The 19191-nt window shown below is 43.6% G+C and overlaps 1 protein-coding gene and 3 non-coding genes across 4 annotated transcripts in view; all 4 read right to left on the bottom strand.

The window, feature by feature from the left end:
* The window catches only part of LOC126298321 (uncharacterized), an 897137-nt gene that overhangs the window by 702902 nt on the left and 175044 nt on the right, over positions 1-19191 (bottom strand). The gene's annotated exons all lie outside the window — the stretch shown is intronic.
* Trnas-cga (transfer RNA serine (anticodon CGA)) lies at positions 4810-4884 on the bottom strand. Its single transcript has one exon. It is a non-coding gene; the product is annotated as a tRNA-Ser (tRNA).
* Positions 5110-5184, bottom strand: Trnas-cga (transfer RNA serine (anticodon CGA)). Its single transcript has one exon. It is a non-coding gene; the product is annotated as a tRNA-Ser (tRNA).
* Trnas-cga (transfer RNA serine (anticodon CGA)) lies at positions 5410-5484 on the bottom strand. The gene has a single exon. It is a non-coding gene; the product is annotated as a tRNA-Ser (tRNA).

Here is a 19191-nt window from a genome sequence, read left to right as displayed (position 1 = left end):
GCGCAATAGCGCTAAGTTTATTGATCAAAAACCTTACGTGAGGACCTGTTCTCTCGGTACTAACCAGATAACGATAGAGAAAATATCTTAATTTACCTGGATTCGAACTGTCTACGTCCTAGTCGAACGCCACCGCGACTTCAGCTACGGTCTGGATTTTATAGTTAGCTTTTTTGTGGTATCAAATAACTCCGTTATTCCATTACGAGCTTTTTAGGTTTGCTGTTTATCTTCTTCGAATGTTTTTTATTTCTATTTGTAACTAATCACGCCTCAGATAACGGTTTGCTTCATACTGAGTGGTTTACAAAGTACATAAAAGCGATAACTTTTTGTTAACCATAGATGAGATACATAAAATATCACAGCGGCACTTTTGATTTTCACATTTGAATAATGAACTTAAATATTCTTGTTACCTCATGATGAATCTTTTGAATAAGTTATTTACTAGATTTCGATATTTGGTTTTGAATGATTTCAAATACGCAGTTAACATATCTATATTTACAAATGAGAATGAAACTTCTAAAATTCCTTTCGATATGTGTACGCTCCTGTATGTCGCTGTGGACGCCGTGAGACGAGCCATAGTCGTAATTCTACCGAGCTGATAGGCGCAGTGCTGAAGCTCGAATTGAGGAGGGTCTTGGAAGTATTCCCTGTCCAAGCATCCAGATTTAGGTTTTCTGCGGAGGAACAGCAAATCCTCCAACACAAAGGAGTCCGCTAATAGTTTTGTTTCCGTCTAGGCATGTTTGCTGCAGTGGTTTGTGCATCGATGTGCGACCATCTCCACACTCTGGGACTACAAGAATAATTACTTTCTGAGCTATATCGATGAGAAATACTTCGTCAGTCGCGAATTAATTTACCAATTTCGAAACAGATATGAGCTGCAGCGTCCGATTTTACACGCAAAAAATACGATATTTCTGATACTTTAATGCTAAATTCATCGAGTAACATATGACAGTTTCCAGATTTTTAAGGATTTTTTCATGGCTTGCTGGAATATCATACCATTCGCAGAACTGTTCTCGATATCAACCACACAGAAATATGCTACCGATCGCTCGCACAGCAGAATTCAGCAGATAAAGAGTGGCAACTATATCTCTAGAGAGCCGAAACTTCAGCAAGGTCATTCATTACGTGAGACATTCTGTAATCCTTTGAATAACTAGAAACTTATATCGTAGCGAACACTTTACAGAGCATGATATGGAAACTTAAGCTGTTTTCCTATTTACAACTGCCCTGAAGAAAAGTGTAACAGATGGGGTTGTAAAGTTGTTTCGACACAAAAACAGATAAATGGCGATTCACTGCGAATTTAATATAGACTGTCCGAGAGGAAGGTGCGACTTCAATATCTGTCGTTACAGTTTCATGTGCGTTATTTCCATATACATCATCTATCAAATATAAACCTACGATATTATAGTAGCAAGCTACAATAGATACGTAGCCATAAGTCTCTGGACAAGCATTACTGTTCATTCGAAAGGTACCAGGGAAGTTGGTTGTTTTGGGGAAGGAGACCAGACAGCGTGGTCATCGGTCTCACCGGATTAGGGAAGGATGGGGAAGGAAGTCGGCCGTGCCCTTTCAGAGGAACCACCCCGGCATTTGCTGCAGTGAATTAGGGAAATCACGGTAAACCTAAATCAGGATGGCCGGACGCGGGATTGAACCGTCGTCCTCCCGAATGCGAGTCCAGTGCCTTACCACTGCGCCACCTCGCTCGGTACCAGGGAAGTGACTTTCAACGTGTAGATGCATTTATTGCTTTTGTTATAGCATGTAATCGAAGATGAAGTCTTTCCAGTAAATAAGGAGAAATTCGTTTACGTCTGAAGAATGCTCGACAACAGTTGCCATTGTTTTAGGTATATTAATATCCTACACAATTAGTGCTCTGTTTCATCCTAAAGATGTTGTATGGTGTTAAGATATGGCCTTATAGTGGGTTACAACAGAAAATACACTTTATCTATTTAGGACAGTGATTCAGTAGAATATGTCGTCTCTTTTTGGAACAAAATTGTTGGAGATGCTGTTGTCTGAAATGCTTTGATAAACACTTTTTAAAAATTTTATCATATAATAAAACTGGTCGTTCAAACTGAAAGGAATAGCGGCAGCTCCAGATCAACATTCAGTCCGCCGTTTCCACTGTCATACGGGAACCTACAGTTATCACATACTTTTATCCTTGCATCGAGACCAGCTACAAACATTTACTTGCGATGGTGTCCATGATTGAGAATAAAGATCTTAATCGCAATGGAAAGACTGCATACGTCGCACACAGTATTACGCACAGCAGTAAAGTAAATTGCCCCCAGTGTCATAAATATTCCCTGCGTACTAAAGCGTAGATCATCACCCATATGTAATTATTTTCATACAAGTGCGAATGAAATCACCATCATCATTTTAAAGAGTTTACTACGGCATATTAACTGAAACAACGATAGAGCCTCATTGGTTCAGTCTTGCCTTGCAACATACAAGACAGGAAATGTTTGTAGCAGCATCATCACTGAGTGAAAAGTTTCTTAGAAATTCACTGCGTCTTCTGTCGTGGGCTGAAAGTTATTTGGCCAGTTCGTCATAACGTACGGAAACTTTGTCCCTCCAGATGGTGCCACAGACTTTACCACGAGCCGCCAGGTGGCGCTACCTCTCGGGGAGCGAGCCACCATTAGAGCGCCATCCGCGGAAAGTGTGGCGCATGCGACGTCCTCGTTCAAAACTGGGCCACACACAACAGATGACTCTTGCGTCGGTTATTTCCCCGCAAAGGTTTCTTCCCCCAGTAGTATTCTTGGAGTGTCTAGTTCCTTTGTGTCTGACTTCAGCTTCGAGCTACAAACTTTATTGTATTATACTGGTTACATACTGGCTTGATGTTTTGTTGCTGTGGGAGAAGGATCTCTCCCTCCCCTCCTCTCTCTGTCTCTCTGTGTGTGTGTCTTTCTCTCTCTGGGAGAATTGAGCACTTACTATTCCTACTCACCCTGTCATCTGTACTGTCGTATACTTTCGTGGCTGTCGTCAGAGCAATTCAAAAGTCAATTACATCAGACGGGAAATTCTGCTTCACAATGTGTTCAAATATGTATCTCATTCATCTCTTGATAAGCTGAAATAGTCGTTAGATGATCTTTTATACTGAGAGTAATTCTGTTCACTGTAGTGAAATAACCTGACTTCAACAGTGGAATGTTGAAAACTCCTTCATATAGATACCAACGCAGTTTCATTTTACTTAATTCCATTTATCTTTGGAAAATGAAGTAAGGAAAATTAGAGTTGAACGTCACGTCGACAACGAGGTCATAAGAAGCGGAACACAAGCCCGGATGGTTTTTAGGATGGGAAGGATATCGGGCGTCCCCGTTCAAAGTAATCATCCCCGCATTTGCCTGTAGCTGTTTAGGGAAACATGCAATGCCGAGGTAATTTCAGAGAAGTTCCCTCACCACAACAGGAATTGCTATGTTACTGACTGTTGGTAATAACATTCGTTTTGTGTTGGAAGCTCTTGGGGGGGGGCATATAATAACGTATGTGAGGAAATTTTCGGTATGCTCCCGGTGGGTTCCTTGTGAGGAATAGTAGAAACTATTCGGATACAGCTCAAAGCGATACTGAGACCTTTAATCGCTGTTCACGGTGGTGCCACTGTTTCAGATTTCATGCGGTGGTAAGTTCTGTGGGACAAAACTACTGAGGTCATCGGACCCTAGGCTTACACACTACTTAATCTAACTTAAACTAACTTACGCTAAGGACAACACACACTCCTATGACCAAGGGAGGGCAGCCGAGCGAAACGTGGCAAGGTGCCCAAGACCGCACGGCTACCCCGCGCGGCAGATCTCATGTGATCACGTTTTCAGAGGTAAGTGAAGATATATAGTCCATTTCGTTTGCACTGTCCAGCGTTGACGAATTGGCATACCCTGCTCGAAATGGAACAAAATCCTTTAGTCTTGAGTCTGATTAGCGGTCTTACGTTACGCTTAACTAATTAACAGTCACAAAAATATGTAAATTTACAAGGAAGCTCCGCCGACATCACAGGGGAAACTGTTGGATGTGTGCGAGTTCGAACTGGACAGAATGACTGAATTCTGGGAAATGAATTTTACATACCGTAATATTTGGGTAGTATTGGTCATTCTGCTCCATCAACGAACCAGTAGATAAGAGGATTGTATGTACTAACGAGTGGGTATTGGTCATGAATTTACTCTTGCCCGTATAGTCAAATCACACCATTCATCTTCATCAGTAAGGTTAATTTGACGAGGCATTACTATGACAGCTGTGGAGTCAGTGCATCACGATCCGTTCATTTCTGCTGATATATGGTGTGCCATTATGCATAATATTGCTTTTGTTTCTATCGCGCAAAAGCAGTAAATACAATGGGTACATGAAAGTACGGCACCGTTGAGTAGCAAACGTAGAAACTTCCTGGCAGATTAAAACTGTGTGCCCGACCGAGACTCGAACTCGGGACCTTTGCCTTTCGCGGCCAAGTGCTCTACCAACTGAGCAACCGAAGCACGACTCACGCCCGGTACTCACAGCTTTACTTCTGCCAGTATCCGTCTCCTACCTTCCAAACTTTACAGAAGCTCTTCTGCGAACCTTGCAGAACTAGCACTCCTGAAAGAAAGGATACTGCGGAGACATGGCATAGCCACAGCCTGGGGGATGTTTCCAGAATGAGATTTTCACTCTGCAGCGGAGTGTGCGCTGATATGAAACTTCCTGGCAGATTAAAACTGTGTGCCCGACCGAGACTCGAACTCGGGACCTTTGCCTTTCGCGGGCAAGTGCTCTACCAACTGAGCTACCGAAGCACGACTCACGCCCGGTACTCACAGCTTTACTACTGCCAGTATCCGTCTCCTACCTTCCAAACTTTACAGAAGCTCTTCTGCGAACCTTGCAGAACTAGCACTCCTGAAAGAAAGGATACTGCGGAGACATGGCATAGCCACAGCCTGGGGGATGTTTCCAGAATGAGATTTTCACTCTGCAGCGGAGTGTGCGCTGATATGAAACTTCCTGGCAGATTAAAACTGTGTGCCCGACCGAGACTCGAACTCGGGACCTTTGCCTTTCGCGGGCAAGTGCTCTACCAACTGAGCTACCGAAGCACGACTCACGCCCGGTACTCACAGCTTTACTTCTGCCAGTATCCGTCTCCTACCTTCCAAACTTTACAGAAGCTCTTCTGCGAACCTTGCAGAACTAGCACTCCTGAAAGAAAGGATACTGCGGAGACATGGCATAGCCACAGCCTGGGAGATGTTTCCAGAATGAGATTTTCACTCTGCAGCGGAGTGTGCGCTGATATGAAACTTCCTGGCAGATTAAAACTGTGTGCCCGACCGAGACTCGAACTCGGGACCTTTGCCTTTCGCGGGCAAGTGCTCTACCAACTGAGCTACCGAAGCACGACTCACGCCCGGTACTCACAGCTTTACTTCTGCCAGTATCCGTCTCCTACCTTCCAAACTTTACAGAAGCTCTTCTGCGAACCTTGCAGAACTAGCACTCCTGAAAGAAAGGATACTGCGGAGACATGGCATAGCCACAGCCTGGGGGATGTTTCCAGAATGAGATTTTCACTCTGCAGCGGAGTGTGCGCTGATATGAAACTTCCTGGCAGATTAAAACTGTGTATCCTTTCTTTCAGGAGTGCTAGTTCTGCAAGGTTCGCAGAAGAGCTTCTGTAAAGTTTGGAAGGTAGGAGACGGATACTGGCAGAAGTAAAGCTGTGAGTACCGGGCGTGAGTCGTGCTTCGGTAGCTCAGTTGGTAGAGCACTTGCCCGCGAAAGGCAAAGGTCCCGAGTTCGAGTCTCGGTCGGGCACACAGTTTTAATCTGCCAGGAAGATTCATATCAGCGCACACTCCGCTGCAGAGTGAAAAAATCTCATTCTGGAAACATCCCCCAGGCTGTGGCTATGCCATGTCTCCGCAGTATCCTTTCTTTCAGGAGTGCTAGTTCTGCAAGGTTCGCAGAAGAGCTTCTGTAAAGTTTGGAAGGTAGGAGACGGATACTGGCAGAAGTAAAGCTGTTAGTACCGGGCGTGAGTCGTGCTTCGGTAGCTCAGTTGGTAGAGCACTTGCCCGCGAAAGGCAAAGGTCCCGAGTTCGAGTCTCGGTCGGGCACACAGTTTTAATCTGCCAGGAAGTTTCATATCAGCGCACACTCCGCTGCAGAGTGAAAATCTCATTCAGCAAACGTAGAGTTTTCATAGGAGTGTAGTGTCACTTTGTCCCATTATGATTGCCATTTCTTCGTTAGATAGTATCGTAATGTCCACTATCTAGTGATATTCGGCACCAAAGCGAACAAACATCATGTATTATGGAATGCGCCACAATTGCATACAAAAGTAGATCTCTAATCTACACTCTTATGTATAGCAAGTAGTCTGACCTGCAACTTCCACTACAGGGAGGTATTAAAATCCGAGGTACTGTCCTCCTTTCAATTATTTTAAGGCGTTATAAATGGAGATCCTGGTTAATAGAGTGCGGCAAAGTGCCGCTTCCGGGATTCGGGCAGCGGATTAGCGACAAGGGCTGGTGAGTAGGCCAACTAGGATGTGGTTTTTAGGCGGTTTCTCACATCCAAACAGGTAAATGGCTGGCTTGTACCCTCGTTCCGCCTAAGATAAATGCTACGCAAACATTTAGAAAAAGGTCCAACTCTTGAACATAACACTGGCTCTGGGCGCAGACAGAAGGGGGACACAGATTACTTCCCACGGGGAGAGGTGGCATCAAGAAGGGAATCCGGCCTAACAATGTCTACCCCATAGAGAAACGGGAAAAAAGCGAGGAGGAGAAGAGGAGGAGGAGGAAGAGGAAGAAGAAGAAGAAGAAGAAGAAGAAGAAGAGGAAGAAGAGGAAGTTGACAAACAGAGTGAACTCGAACTCCACTGACAAATCTTCGGAGGTATTTTCTTATAAGGAACCAGTGGCTGACTGCAGAGTAGCAGCATTTCGTTTGATATTTTATATTCATGTACCTTTCTGTCTGTATTGCGCTGAAAATATCTGCATACCAGTGCAAATGTCGACAACATATGCTGCGTGTCTTGTTTGGAAACTCACTTGTTCCATTAACTCATGGTACTTGTTGTTGACAAAAGTAATGCCTTCTGTGCTGTTCGCCCGCATACCTGTATTCAGTACCACTCGGTATTGTCTTAGGTTTGTTCCTTCCCGGCAGTATTTGTTGTAGATTAACGGTAATGCAGAGCGGTGTGCAAGGGTTTACTGATGAAGAGTTAACCCATATAGACCTTCAGAATTTCATTGCTTTCAGTGAGAGTGGCACAACATCACTATGGTGGACTGGTCCCACAGCAACGGCAACCACATCACGGTACTTTTGAGTGTTGTTACTTCACTCTGTTCAGGGTTTTTAGTTTTCGTGGCTATATATTACAGGTTTTTCATTGTTGTGATCATAATTTCACAGAAACTAATGAAGCTCATGAGACAAACCGTGCAGGTGATAATTACATTACTACCCTGCAACGATCCACCGAAAACTACAGGTACCTTATTCCAAATTGTTCAGAAAATATACTTGAACAGGATCCAAAATTTTGTAGGTGGAATTCCATCTTCTGTGTCAGCTGGAAAGTGCCGAGAAATACGCATGTTTCTTCCGGGAACCTTTGCTTCCCCGACCTGCTAGTTCGCATGCGTATCGTCCATCAAATTTATCTTGTCTGTGAATGGTAGGCGACTAGTCCTTCAAAGCCCCGCAGTGATTCCCATTGATACTTAGTAGATACGCATACGAACCGCGTGGAATAAGTTCCGCAGCAAACTATTGTGGTCTTCTTTCATTCTATGCGACTATGTTTAGAGGCTCAGATAACAGCGTGAAGTCTCCAAACCATACTGAACCCTCAGAATCAGAGGTCGTGTAGAGTTATGGAATTCTAAATTCTGATATATCAGGCACCAAGTCTGTAATGTAAGTTTTGTTTGAGTCACAGGTGTGATTCTGGCAACAGCAATCATCACAAACCTCAGTGTACATGTAATAATATTAATATTTCATTCACTTCTGCGTCTACGCCCTCTGCGATAGGGTATTTAAAGTGTATGAGAGATAGTGCTTTTCATTAATAACAGACTGAAAAATCCAACAGAAATGCCTGCTTCCTTATTGGATGCAACTGGGAGGGCTGTGCCAAACCAGAAGGTACGCAACCGTCTCCATACGATCAATTTTACTTCTTGGCGTTCTACAAGAACAATGGCCGACAAGCACCGTGGAGCGCGAAAATCTGAGAAAGAAAACACTTGTATTGAAATCTCGTCGGGTTCCCTTCAGCGACGGAATGGACCCCCGATCAACGACGTTGGCTTCTATTCAACGACGAATCTAGGATCTGTGTGACGCTTGATGACTGCCACAGACAAGGGTGGAGGCGCCTAAGTACCAATTTAAGTCTCAGGTATACAATGGAGTGGACTCAGCCATGTTTCTCACCGCTATCATGTACAGATGTCGGACGCCTGTCATCACTGTCAAAGGTGATTTGAAGGCTGCATAATTTTGGGACAGGATTCTACAAACAACCGGTAACCTCAAAAATCAACATTTTCGCCATTAGTTTGTCCTTAAAGACGATGGTACACCAGCACATGAGGCACATCTCGTCAACACCTCCTTGCAAGAGAAAGGAATCAACCGGACATTCGCAAAGTGGGGCCGGATTGTGAAGCAACGTTTCTGTCACTTTGTCCACAGCATCCAGAGGAAGATCCAAGTATGATACAGGGTACAGGGTTTGGCAACACGGTGTTAAATGTTACCCACTGTCAAATTCTAATTTTAAAGATTTTCAGAGGTTTACAGTTTACTTCATCGTAAAACTACCTTATTGGTTACATAAGGCCTATTATTTCATTGCCTGATGCTACAGAATCTAAACCTACGGACTTTCTCAGATATGTAGATGGTGCAACGTTTTCCGGGCAAGGCCGGCCAGAGTAGCGGGGCGGTAAGAAAACTTTATTGGCCTGAGTTAATGTTTTTGCGGTATCAAACTGGATGTTGACACAGTTATATTCCGACAAAGATTCTAGAGAACTGAGGTACAGCGCCAGCCTGAGTGGCCGTGCGGTTCTAGGCGCTACAGTCTGGAACCGGGCGACCGCTACGGTCGCAGGTTCGAATCCTGCCTCGGGCATGGATGTGTGTGATGTCCTTAGGTTAGTTAGGTTTAATTAGTTCTAAGTTCTAGGCGACTGATGACCTCAGCAGTTAAGTCGCATAGTGCTCAGAGCCATTTGAACCATTTTCGGGCAAACTGTTCAAAGGTTGATATTCGTTATCACTCTGAAATGGTTCCAGGCAGGAAAGAAGCACAGATCAGAAAAATAAATTCTCCACATCACTGAATCAAGTATTCCTTGCTAGACTAATCACTTCACGTGTGTAATGGAAAGCAATCAAAATACCGTTTTCAATTTTGGTGTCCCATGAACTGTCTGAATGGAAGAAAATGCTTTTCGCGAACGTTAGTCACATTAGTGATATTTCTTCTCAAGGGTATGCAAGATTTGTCGCTAAGACGTTCTCTGAGCACGATAATTTGAGTTACTGCATGATTTTTGTAACAAACGTGGGGTGCATTATTACTGCCTGTACTGTATAATGTTAGTAATCTGACACTTTCTATAGCCCGTTTCTGTATCAGGAAAACTACACCATATGGTAAGAAGGTATGAATGCGCAATTTTATGTGCTCTTCAAAAACCTGTAATTATGATTTACAAAGTAATATTTATATGTATTTAAACAGTGAAGAACATTCCGTATGTTTAACAGCCATAATAATGAAAAAACCACTGATGATGCTGCAACTGCAGTGAAACATGTCTGGGACAAAAAACAAAACTGTGTTTTGCCAAAGGCGGACCCCACTCAAAACATATATTATTGTTAAAGCAAACTCAGACAAAAGAGCTTCAACATCAAGATGATTATATAACCTTACCGTTAATTCGAATTCTTATATGCTCCTGTAATTTTATATTCTGATCGTAGGCTTGACAAAACCTCTACGCCATCAACCTAAACAAAAGGAATAAATATGGCTTGGGTCAAAGCTTTCAGTTTTAGCCCTTCGTTTTTAATTTTCTACGCTTTGTTCCTCAGAGGACTAATATTAAGATAATGCTATTTGCGCTTACGTTTTCTACTTTTCCGATATTGTAAAGAAATTACATCTCAGTCCAGTTCTGATAAAAACAATCTGCCAGCACTAAACCAAAGGGAGGGAGGTGTACAACAATGGTGAACAGGGTTTCATGGTGAAGTGAAATCTTTCTGGCGGAAATGATACGCGATCTTGGGATTCAAAGAAATGCTGAAATGGATTTACATGTGACTACACAAGTATAAATCTTTCTCCGTATGCTAATATTGATGAACGCACATACAGATGTTTTTCCGAAAGTCAAGTCCGAACTCTTTGCACTGTAATGAGCCACTGGATTTTAGAACAAAACTATTCTTCATCAAAATGTTGAAATATAAATGTCTTGCGAAAGAACCTCTTAGGAATTAAACGATGTGCCAATACTGTGGGAAGGGGACAAATTATGTTAAACAAACAGAGGTAGGTAAGTTAACCTCGATATTTCACATAGGACGTCCACGCTTATCATAAAACATGCTTTAGAGACTACGACAAGACCCAACGATACACTGTGAGCTGACAGCAAGCAGCCATAACTAACAACAGTGCTGACACGAAGACTAATGTTCACACGCATGTATTGCCAACAGCGGAAACCATTTTCAATGCCGAATATAAATTGCTAGAGATAATTTCAGTGTCTTTCATTGTAATGAGATATGCTTTTCTGTCTATAATAACACTGAACTCTACAGAGTACTGTATCTTTATGTGTCATGTAGTTCCTATATCTTATAAAAATGGATGTAAGTGCGTATATATAAGTGTGTATGTACTTATGTTCAACATCTCTTCCAAAGCTACTCTACGAATTTTAACCGGACTTGGTATACAGATCATTTGCTATTTGGAAAGAAGCACTATGGGTGTAAGAACCAACTACCTTTAAAATGGGTGAGGCTGGGATGAGAGAGAAAAAGAAGTGTAACACAGCGTGCGCTGATACCCAGATTATATTCATCCAATACTGCAGAATGAGAAGACTTAGTGTCTTGCAACAGACTTTACACATAATTTCAAACCTTTATGAAACTTTTTTCTCCAACAACCCCCATAAAGTAATGAAGGAAAAAGTTTATTGCTTATTATATTTTAGCTGTTCATGCAGTAAATGCACGCATGATCTTTTACTCAGTCACTTCTTTAGTACTAACCCTATTCGCAACACATTTCGTAGACAGCATGCACACATACGACTGGATGTACCTGCGAAGATATGTCATTGAGCGACGCATAGTTCAGGAGATACAACGTCATAAATAATGAGATGCGGAAATAACTAAGCTTTCTTCAGACGGAGAGCTAAATACTCAAACTGTGATCATCCAGCGTTTGATAATGAGAGCACTATTCTAAATTTTCTCTCTCTTGCATGCTATATCTAAGACACCAACTCATTTACAAATTAATCAGAGATTTAAACCTTTTTTTATACAGGGTGGTTCGATTCTTTAAAGAATCTGAGGTCTACTGATTACTTACTATCTAGAAAGAAGCACTATACGATTTAGGAACGGCCTATTCTCCATAAGGGTAGAAATGAAAAGAGGATGATGTTGAAGCGTAACTCAGGCAGTGCCAACAACATTTGTCAGGTACATGACGTGTTATTCGTATAAAAATATTGTGGAACAATGATCCTCCACTGCCGCTATGCCTCTTATTTCTGCTGTTCTCTGTGTCAACCAGGTAGCGAGAATGAGCACTGCACAGAGACAAAAATTTTGTCAACGTGTTTCAGTATCTGAGATCAAGCCATACGGCTGAATACGAGAGACAAATTTAGCATTCTGTCTGGTGTCGTATGGTGTAAAACAGCAGAGAATCACTATTGTGTGCGTGCGCAATATATGCCACACATGCATATGTCCAACATGTCCTAAGCCCCGGAATCGATTCCAGCCTAGCGTGGTATACATTCTGCGTATATAATATATGGAAAGAAATCCTGTGGCGGTAAAAACCACCAACCTCCCACGGAGGTTTGGGTAGATGTGATAACGAGGTGATGCAGAGAGAAGCGGGAAGTACGAGGTGGCTAGAGAGAGGGGAGGAGAAGATGCAGATGAAAAGAGTGACAGGGAGGAGGAAATCGACAGAGAAAGAGAGGAAGAAGGAGGATGAGATGGAGAGACAAGGGGGAAGAAGAGATGGATGAAGAAAGGAGGAAGGTACAACCGAGGTACATGGATAAAGAGAAGGGGAGGGGAAAGTGGATTGACATGGACAGAGAGGTGGGGAGGAGGAGAAGAACAGAGAGAGGAGGGAGGATGACATGGGCGAATAGAAGAGTGGAATAAATAAATACCCTGGCAGCCCCGTGTTTCTCAGCTGTTGTTGTTGTTGTTGTTGTTGTGGTCTTCAGTCGTGAGACTGGTTTGATGCAGCTCTCCATGCTACTCCATCTTGTGCAAGCTTCATCTCCCAGTACCTACTGCAACCTACATCTTTCTGAATCTGCTTAGTGAAGTCATCTCTTGGTCTTCCTCTACAATTTTTACCCTCCACGCTGCCCTCTAACACTAAATTGGTGATCCCTTGATGCCTCAGAACATGTCCTTCCAACCGATCCCTTCTTCTGGTCAAGTTGTGCCACAAACTTCTCTTCTCTCCAGTCCTATTCAATACTTCCTCATTAGTTATGTGATCTACCCATCTAATCTTCAGCTTTCTTCTGTAGTACCACATTTCGAAAGTTTCTATTCTCTTCTTGTGCAAACTAGTTATCGTCCATGTTTCACTTCCATACATGGCTACACTCCATACAAATACTTTCAGAAACGACTTCCTGATCCATAAATCTATACTCGATGTTAACAAATTTCTCTTCTTCAGAAACGCTTTCCTTGCCATTGCCAGTCTACATTTTATATCCTCTCTACTTCGACCATCATCAGTTATTTGGCTCCCCAAATAGCAAAACTCCTTTACTACTTTAATTGTCTCATTTCCTAATCTAATTCCCTCAGCATCACCCAACTTTATTAGACTACATTCCATTATACTCGTTTTGCTTTTGTTGATGTTCATCTTATATCCTCCTTTCAAGACACTATCCAGTCCGTTCAACTGCTCTTCCAAGTCCTTTGCTGTCTCTGATAGAATTACGATGTCATCGGCGAACCTCAACATTTTTATTTTTTCTCCATGGATATTAATACCTACTCCGAATTTTTCTTTCGTTTCCTTCACTGCTTGCTCAATATACAGATTGAATAACGTCGGGGAGAGACTGAAACCCTGTCTCACTCCCTTCCCAACCACTGCGTCCATTTCATGTCCCTCGACTCTTATAACTGCCATCTGGTTTCTGTAAAAATTGTAAATAGATTTTCGCTCCCTGTATTTTACCCCTGCTATCTTCAGAATTTGAAAGAGAGTATTCCAATCAACATTGTCAAAAGCTTTCTCTAAGTCTACAGATGCTAGAAACGTAGGTTTGACCTTCCATAATCTAGCTTCTAAGATAAGTCGTAGGGACAACATTGCCTCACGTGTTCCAACATTTCTACGGAATCCAAACTGATCTTCCCCGAGGTCGGCTTCTACTAGTTTTCCCATTCGTCTGTAAAAAATTCGCGTTAGTATTTTGCAGCTGTGACTTATTAAACTCATAGTTCGGTAATTTTCACATTTGTCAACACCTGCTTTCTTTGGGATTGGAATTATTATATTCTTCTTGAAGTCTGAGGGTATTTCGCCTGTCTCACACATCTCGCTCACCAGATGGTAGAGTTTTGTCAGGACTGGCTCTCCCAAGGCCATCAGTAGTTCCAATGGAATGTTGTCTACTCTGGGGGCCTTGATTCGACTCAGGTCTTTCAGTGCTCTCTCAAACTCTTCACGCAGTATCGTATCTCCCATATCATCTTCATCTACATCCTCTTCCATTTCCATAATATTGACCGCAAGTACATCGCCCTTGTATAGACCCTCTATATACTCCTTCCACCTTTCTGCATTCCCTTCTTTGCTTAGAACTGGGTTTTTATCTGAGCTCTTGATGTTCATACAAGTGATTCTCTTATCTCCAATGGTCTCTTTAATTTTCCTGTAGGCAGTATCTATCTTGCCCATAGTGAGATAAGCCGCTACATCCTTACATTTGTCCTCTAGCCATCCTCTGCATTTTTATTTTTTCTCCTTTCATCAATTAAATTCAATATTTCTTCTGTTACCCAAGGATTTCTACTAGCCTTCATCTTTTTACGTACTTGATCCTCTGCTGCCTTCACTACTTAATCCCTCAAAGCTACCCATTCTTCTTCTACCGTATTTCGTTCCCCCATTCCTGTCAATTGCTCCCTTATGCTCTCCCTGAAACTCTGTACAACGCCTGGTTCTTTTAGTTTATCCAGGTCCCATCTCCTTAAATTCCCACCTTTTTGCAGTTTCTTTAGTTTTAATCTACAGGTCATAACCAATACATTGTGGTCAGAGTCCACATCTGCCCCTGGAAATGTCTTACAATTTAAAACCTGCTTCCTAAATCTCTGTCTTACCATTATATAATCTATCTGAAACCTGTCAGTATCCCCAGGCTTCTTCCATGTATACAGCCTTCGTTTCTCAGCTAGTACTACATAAACTGAAAATGGAAAAATTTAAGAAAACGTACCGATTTAAGCGCCAGTGTAATAGACACTAGTGAGAAGAGATGACCTCTCTTCTTACACCGAGACCGGGTTTCCCACAGAAGCAACGCTGCAACCAACAGACACACGCCCTACTCAGACGTCACATGGCGTGAGTCTGTCGGTTAGGGGAATGAGAGAACGAGGCACCCCAGAATTCAACCGCGCGCGCGGCGCAAGACATCCGATTCGACCCATATAGGGTATGTCGCTTATGTACGACATAAAGTGAAAGGCCACGATATTTTGGCTCAACACTACTCCAGTTTTGAGAAAACCATCCCTAACGTTCATGACGTGCAATCGACACAAAATTGACATGATCGACACAAAATTGAACATCGAGCATTTTTAAGCAACTTATATTAAGTTCGCGAACGCATGTTTTCCTAGAAATAGAGGAAAGAAACATACGACTGCCGTTTATGTACGCATAAAGTGAACCCCGTTCAACGAAAGCGCCGCTGGCGTAACGGCCAATGCATTTGGCTGAGAAGCAGAAAACCTGCATTGGATTCTTAAATGCACTCTTAAATGCACCGATAACAAGGTAGGCAAATAAATTTCTCAAACGATTTGGATTAGTAAAGAATTCAACAACGATACGTCGCGTAGTTCATGATCAGCTTCCAGCACTAGTTTTACGAGCAATGTTATCGCATGCGTGATATGCATCAAAATTAATTCCCCGACGAAGTTCGTTTTCTGTCAGATCTTAGAAAAGGACGATGTAGTAGTGATAAGAGTGCATTCATTAGATGTGTTTGTGTCCCAAGTATATTTGCTTCGAATGCTTATATGACAAGTACCGTCCACGTAGTCGTTCGAAGGAACGTGAGGACACGAAACAGAGTGAGTGAAAGAGCCACTGTAACACAACCAGGATTAACAATTAAATTATTTTTTTTAATTCAAGTCGTTCCAGAAATTTATTTTCCTTATTGATCAACTTATTAACCCTCCTATTCCTACCAGTTTTGACCTCACACACTTAACGAATGCCATCCTGACACACAAACACTTCCCTGGCTTTTGGAAGGCGGCGATAGTCCTGATGTTCAGGAAGCCGGGGAAAGACCAGTCCCTCCCACAAAATTACCGACCCATCAAAAAAATGGTTCAAATGACTCTGAGCACTATGGGACTCAACATCTTAGGTCGTAAGTCCCCTAGAACTTAGAACTACTTAAACCTAACTAACCTAAGGACATCACACACAACCAAGCCCGAGGCAGGAGTCGAACCTGCGACCGTAGCAGCCCCGCGGTTCCGGACTGCAGCGCCAGAACCGCACGGCCACCGCGGCCGGCACCGATCCATCACCATCGGTCTGCTGTGTTCGCTCAGCAAGATTGTTGAGAAGGTAATACTAAAACGCACACTAGGCATTGCATCGCCAACGACACCCTAAGGCCGGAGCAACTCGGCTTTAGGAATCACCACTCGAAAACACAACAACTCCTCCACGTAGTCGAACATATAACACACGGCTACAACATGAACAAAGCCACAGGGGCAGTGTTCCTAGACATCGAAAAGGCTTTCGATCGTCTTTGGCACAACGGACTCATACGCAAACTAAGCGAAGCTGGTTTCCCGGACTGACTCGTACGTCTCATACTCTCATATCTCACGAACAGATGTTTCAACACTAACGTTCAGCATAAACAATCAACACAACACAGTATCCAAGCTGGAGTACCCCAAGGAAGCATCCTAGGGCCCATCTTGTTTAACCTGTACATTAATGACTTCCCAGCGACACGAAACACGACGTTAGCCGTCTATGCGGATGACACAGCCATCCTCGCGTAAGACTGGAAACCGTCGAACATCAATTCACGAATACAGGCAGCACTCAGAACAGCTGAGCCTTCGTTGGAGCGATGGCGTATTAAAGTAAACGTCGACAAGTGCGAAGCAGTTCTGTTCACACGCAGACCGAAACTACTGCGCAAACACCAACACTGTAGACCAATAACACTACATACACGCTCAATACGTTTCCGAGAGAAAGTCAGGTACCTTGGTGTCTGGCTGAACCGAAAACTTACATGAGGGGGGGGGGGGGGGGGGGGGCACATCGAATACGTTGCCAACCGAGCGCACGCGAGGCTCAAACAGCTCTACCCAATGTTCAACAGGGAAAGCACACTGAATAGGAGGGTGTCGAGGTCCATATACATGACACTGATTAGACCTCTGATGACGTACGCAGCTCCCGTCTGGGGATATGCAGCTCCTACACGACTGCGCCGCTTGCAGATCATACAGAACAAGGTGCTACGAATCATTAGCAACGCTCCACGCTACACACGTACCGTGGATCTTCACCATGAATACCGCCTTGATACCCTCAAGGAAGTATTCAGAAAACACGCCACACGACTATACAGGAACTCGAGACACTCAAACAATCCAATCATCCTCACTCTGGGAAACTACGATCACAACCACAGATGGAAGCACAAGCGGCCAAAGACACTGCTAGCTAGGGCATAGCCACCTATGGTAAACTAACATACGCAAACAGCGACAAACGTCGGCAAGTCCCTGCATATCAGCAACACTGACTGGCAACTACCAGCTGCTATTAGAGCCGACCAACAGGCCACAGCAGAGACACCGACGAGCTTGCCCACAGACGCACATACAATCTGCCAACATTCCCTCTCACTGTGCTTCCGGTATATGACCTATCGGACACAAGATCGATAACAAACCTAACTGTTGCAGGTTGCTGACGCTGAACGAGGACTCTGTACCAGCACCCAGAGCCAGCCGCCGAGCAGCACAAACGCACAACGTCAAGGTATCGACATGCAAGATACCCACTACTAACAAAGCCTATCCTTGCACAACCTATCGCAGGCAGCAAGACAACCGCTACTGCTCTTACCACCCGACCCAACTATCGCAGAGGTTATTTTCCCTTGCCTCCTGCCTTGGCACTTTTTTCCTCTGCCCTTAAAACCGCTACCCTTCGTCAGATTTCGACCAATCTATCTCCAGATGGGCGCGTATTAATAGTTAATCTTAACAAGACGTACGCACATCCTGCGACACCTCACTTTAGTGAATACTAACCCTTATGCAGAGATGGCAGTAGACCTTTTGTGTTTGCCATCATGCCGGTGTGGGCGTGGAGGGGCTCCACCTCTTTTTTTTTAAAAAAAAAAAAAAAAAAAACAGTTTTGATACGGAAAAAATACAGGTTCTCTTGGTCGCCATGCCACCTGCTTTCACTAAAAGTGTGGTGTCACCGCCAGACACCACACTTGCTAGGTGGTAGCCTTTAAATCGGCCGCGGTCCGGTAGTATACGTCGGACCCGCGTGTCGCCACTATCAGTGATTGCAGACCTAGCGCCGCCACACGGCAGGTCTAGAGAGACTTCCTAGCACTCGCCCAGTTGTACAGCCGCCTTTCCTAGCGATGGTTCACTGACTTCTACGCTCTCATTTGCCGAGACGATAGTTAGTATAGCCTTAATGGATTAAAGTTAAGTATTCCACCAGCTACGTCCGTTTTTCTCAATTCTAATTCCCTTGCCACGTTCCAGACCTCACGCCAGCCCGCGTGAGCTAAAACGCGTGCATTTCGGCCTCCTTTAGCAATACGGGGTTGGCTCTCCAGCCAACCACAACAAAAAGGGCGTTTACATAAGCGGAAATGGTAAAAGGATCTTTATCGGTTTCTAGCAAAACAATCGTTTGTGTATTCCAATTATGATGACGACAAATGTTCAATTTTTAACAATTCTTCTTTGGTCGGACAAAGATCTGAACCGCCGTCCTCTCACATACGCCTCCAGTGTATTACAAATGTACCCCCCCCCCCCCTACTTTCCCGCCTCCCCCCTCCCGATTTCGTTACAAACTGCACAAGATCATAAATCGAGAACTTTGAGAAAAGGAACTAACGCCTCCATATGAATATTCCATTTTGTCCACATCAGCAGCAGCAGAACAATACATACTGCACACTTCCAAGTGTGCAGTTCACAGGAAAGTTGTGGGTGAGTATTAATTACTCTGATTGCATATGCTCCAGTGCTTTAACCAGCAATTCTACTGTGCAACAAGTCTTTACTGACATCCTTCACCAGCACCCGTGGCTTTAACAACTCCATTTTACTGAATTCTCTGCCCACGGGTATAACTTCCTCCAGTTAGAGTGACGCCTGTTGCGAAACTTTTCTTTGTACATTATTTCCGATTTCCGGGCGCCGAACGCTGCTGCGTGGCACATTAAAGGCATCTTTGTAAATTCCTATAAAGAATGAAGC

This window comes from Schistocerca gregaria, chromosome X, assembly GCF_023897955.1.
Source record: "Schistocerca gregaria isolate iqSchGreg1 chromosome X, iqSchGreg1.2, whole genome shotgun sequence".
Taxonomy (NCBI): domain Eukaryota; kingdom Metazoa; phylum Arthropoda; class Insecta; order Orthoptera; family Acrididae; genus Schistocerca; species Schistocerca gregaria.
This window is presented reverse-complemented; position numbering and strand designations above follow the sequence as displayed.